Source organism: Priapulus caudatus, unplaced genomic scaffold (assembly GCF_000485595.1).
Source record: "Priapulus caudatus unplaced genomic scaffold, Priapulus_caudatus-5.0.1 Scaffold136, whole genome shotgun sequence".
NCBI classification, from domain to species: domain Eukaryota; kingdom Metazoa; phylum Priapulida; class Priapulimorpha; order Priapulimorphida; family Priapulidae; genus Priapulus; species Priapulus caudatus.
Genome location: NW_014577197.1, coordinates 171180 through 175855, shown reverse-complemented (window position 1 = coordinate 175855; position 4676 = coordinate 171180). Strand labels below are relative to the sequence as shown.

The 4676-nt window shown below is 41.3% G+C and overlaps 1 long non-coding RNA gene across 1 annotated transcript; it reads left to right on the top strand.

The window, feature by feature from the left end:
* Positions 1 to 713: 713 nt before the first annotated feature.
* LOC106805997 lies at positions 714 to 1408 on the top strand. Its single transcript, XR_001393487.1, has 3 exons — positions 714 to 756; positions 919 to 990; positions 1343 to 1408. It is a non-coding gene; the product is annotated as an uncharacterized LOC106805997 (long non-coding RNA).
* Positions 1409 to 4676: the final 3268 nt, after the last annotated feature.

Here is a 4676-nt window from a genome sequence, read left to right as displayed (position 1 = left end):
CCTTACCAGCTACCATGAATGTGTTATATTTATAAAGAAGTCTTCATCTAGGCGATATTGTTTAGATAACCACGCATCAGTTTAATTGCTAATGCTTTGACAAAAAACACAAATGCATTCTTGCTACCAAACATTTTTAAACTAAGTATTTCGGAGTAGCGAAACAACAATCATAATATTTACTTTTAATTAAATAGGCTTCAGTACCCAACCCACAAGGAGGACTGACCGGGGCAGTGGCCCTTACTAACGGGCGCAAGTGTGGAAAGCTTTGCGTCTTTACTTAAGGCGCTTTCACAGTAAGAATCGACAAACGAATGACGCCTAGTCACCGAAAACCTGCCTTTTAGATGATGCACCTACTTCATTTTGGAGAGAAGCCAAGGTATATCTGTATTTACATGGTATTAACCTTGAATTACGTATTGCATTCCGTTTAGGCATATTACATATCTTCACTTTATAATGTAGAATTATAAACAAAAATATGTCGTGTGGTAGAATTATAGTAGCACGTTACCAGGTATCTATGTTATTTGTCAATAACCTAAATTCTGTATATGTTTATAGTGTCTCTCGTTAACTACGTTTACTGTACTAGCCTAGCAGCTATAATTAATTAAAACATTGCTTTATCAAATTAAATTTATTTTGACACAGGAAGGATTTTTTGAAGAGGCTGCTAAAGGCCAAAGCTAAAGAATCTATACCTACTTGTGAGGAGAACTCAGAAATGCAACACGCCAAACTTAGAAGGTAATCTATAACTTACTTTTTATAAACTATACTCACGGCAAATCATAAATGCTAACTGACTCATTGCATTACTTTTTTTTAATAGATAACTCATAATCTTTGTCATTCATATATGTCGTAAATTGACACTAAGCAGTTAAGAGTAGTGTATATACATTTTAGTGAAACCGTCAAATGAGGACATAATGCGTTGGAAGGAGGAAGAGCGTCGTACAGTGGGAAAACCTACAGAAAGTATGCAAACGAAATTGCAGGACCTCAATTTGCACGATTTGGCTAACGCTCCATTAGGAGTGTTCCCAACTTTGATATCATTAATGGTGTGACCTAATTAATGTCGTTATATGTAGTTATACGTTATATGTAGACCTAACCCTAACCCTAACCTAACCTAACCTATAACCTAACCCTAACCATTAATAATATTAAAGTTTGGAATGCTCCTAATGGAGTATCACCCCACGATTTTGGTAAATTTTAAACATATATACATGAAATATATTGATTGATCCCTGATCAAACAAATTGTAGTCGTATTCCTTGTAAATAGTAAACCTTATTAAAATTTTGTGTTCCTCCTTTTCAGAATCACGTAGGGAAACTGCATAGAAGAGAAATTATGCAGAGAAGCTACAGGCATTTTACAGTTTACCTGTTACAGTTACAGTTAAACTGTTACAGTTTACAGTGAGTTTATCTGACACATTATTTGACATGGTGTTTCGAAAAATTGGAATGTTTTGTATATGTATAGAACAGTGCAGTTGATCTTAAAATAAAACTTTTTATAAAATAAGAGTTTATTCACATGAACATTTTGTTTATCGAAGTACTTTCCCCTACAAAAGAACATGGAGTTTATTGTTATGTTTACTACATGTTAAGTTTGTTGTCGAATAGGGAAAGTTGATCGATTGAGTGAATCACTTGTTGCAAAGGCACCCGGATGTTGACCTTTATAAAGCCATTTAGGCAGGCTCGGCGATGTCTGTTTCTTTGTTGTGCGTCGAATTTAGTGGCAAACTCCCGTTTGTCAGGTTATACCTATAATGTGGTTGCAACACGGTTATCGTGCCTGTGGGCTAAACTTAAGACAAGGAAGAATGTAGGTTTTGTTGTTTGTGAGCGACATGAAGAAGGCACGGAGGTTAGTAGTTATGAGATTTATGTACTACCTACGTAAGACAGGTATTTTCTTGTCTACTACCGTATACTATGTCGGAGAAATTGAACTTGAAACTATGACCGTATATTATTTTCTCTATTTTCGGAATTGAAATTACACTAGTAAGTTATAAGACGAATTGAGAATGATGCTAGAAGATGTCATGATGATTGTAATATCTTGATTTATTATGCATTCGTATTATACTTTGTTTTATACAGTTTTAACTTGTAGGTTTATTTGCCTAATTGATAGTTTACATGGCATAAATTGGTTAGCGAACTAGTATAAAGTGCAGATACAATTTCAATGGCTCGGAGCTATACGAGAGCCATCAGCCAATAAAACTGCTGCAGAGTTTACCACCCGCGTTATCCGCGCGTCGGTGCGCCTACGACGTCGTCCGTGCTGCGTGCGTCTGGCGGAGCAGGGTAGAAGTAGTTTTACTCGTTAACACCAGATGGGTTATGTCTGCAGTAACTGGGCGGCTATCTGTCAGACTTTCATTCACTCTTGCGCTCTGGCTCTCTCTCTCTCTCTCTCTCTCCTCGCACACGCTAACAGCCGTGTCCTAAATTGGCCACTTGCCAGCGTGAAGCTCATGTTCCCCGCGATGGATAGTGTCTTAGTGTATTTTCAGTTGTGAGTCAGCATGTCATCTTGCTGGCTTATGGCAGCTTTCAGGCCGGATAGTGACAGACCGATAAATGCAAACCAGATGCCTCACAGTTGCTAACCTAGGAGCCCGGGCGAACATGACCCGTTTAATGGCCAGCCCGTCGCTTTCTTTAATTCTCATTTCGAAATTCGGATACAATTTATTTGCCCTGATGGTTTTCTGGGCACTGACGTTATGTTTGTGACATTAAGTTGTCATCTCTCCGTATATACAGGTTTGTTTGAAAGTGGATAATATTTCTCGCGATATAAATGTTTCATATACACATGCGATCTTTTAATGAAAACGCCCCCCCACCATCCGGGGATTAAAAGATGGAGGAAAGACGCCGTAAAAACTTGTTGCTCGCTTCCTATCAGGGATCGACTAACCGATCGGTGCATGCACACGTTGCTGTCACGTGTTCAAACAAACGATGGTGATTTATCGTCTTTCAATTTTGATTAATATGGTTCAAATGATGCATAGAATCACATGCGTGATGATGGGTGTCTTGTGTTCGAGCATGCACGGTAAACAATATGTGGCAACCCAAGCACACATTTATGTCTCGTTGATGTCTTTCTTCTGATCTCTTCTGTGATCTTTTTATGGCACGTGTCGTGAAAACATTGACTTTCGGTATCGGGGACAATTCTGTGAGGTGCTCGATCATAAGCAACATCTAGACACATCTATATACTGAACTTACAAAGGAAAACTGAATGGTGTTCAGTAACGAGTATGTCGCCTACGCCTACGCCTACTCCCTAACCCTAACCCTAACCCTAACCCTAACCCTAACCCTAACACCCTAACCCTAACCATATCAAATAGTTACCTCGGGTACATATTATACGCCATTATACGACAACGACCCTTCGTGCTTCAGTAACCTGTCTCCCCCTCTCTCTTCTCTCCTCTCCTCTCCCATGCCCGCACGCACGCACGCACGCACGCACGCAGGCACACACACACACAGACCAAAAAACATTCGTCCACTGAAAAAAACCTCACACAACAACACGGCACAGCAACATAAAACTCCCAGTAAGTTGATCGGGCGATGTAACGAAATGTGCGTAGCCTCGTACTAGTACTAGTAGTAGCAGGAGTAAGATAATATAGGATCCTATATTATCTTACTCCTGGTAGTAGTAGTACAATCTACGCCCTGGCTGCGCGGTCGATTCGCGCGCCATCTATGTACGACAAACGAAAACAACGCTCGTTGCTCTGTTACGCGGCCGTGGCTATGATCCCGTTGCGTGTGTGATTGGTTTCGTTTCGCAATGTACGTGAAACCACTGACACCAGCCATTACTCATCGCTGTCCAGCTGTCTGCTGCTGATGGCTCGCACATGTTGCTCGCGGTGGCACACCCAGCCTGGGCCTGTGACCAGTGGCTGCTTATATAACACGGCCGCATGTTGCGGTGTTGGGTGTTACCGCGCCATCCCAGCCAGCCAGCCCGGCCAGCAGTGCTAATAGCTGGTGCTACCAAGAGAGTACACGAGAGCACATAAACCCTATATAAGGTTGCATGTGGGTAGTTCTGGTAATCCTGGTAATTCCACTGGTAGGAGAATAAAGTCTGTTCCACGCTCACACTACCATCTATTTATAAACTGTAATGTGACTAACATGCACGCACGCACGCACGCACGCACGCACGCACGCACGCATGCATGCATAATATACTTTAACATATAATATGAACAATGAAATCTATGAAATCTAATGAAATGAGATTATATATAGTACAGTTTATATGTACTATGATAGCGTTACGAACTTGCCCCCGTTGCCAATATACATACGGACATACATACCCTAACTCTAGAACTATAGCCCTTCGGTCTGCTATGTCACAGCCCTGGAGCTATGCACACCCCAGCAGCGTGAGAAGCAGCATGCATCACCATGGTCATCAGGCCGACATATCTGGTGTATCACCTATCCGGTCATATGTCATCTCATATTAGGCGGAGTGAGTATATACGGGTTGAATCGTTACGCTGGTAATTTGCGGGAAGTGCATACGTCGAAGATTCTCTCTCTCTCTCTCTCTCTCTCTCTCTCTCTCTCTCTCTCTC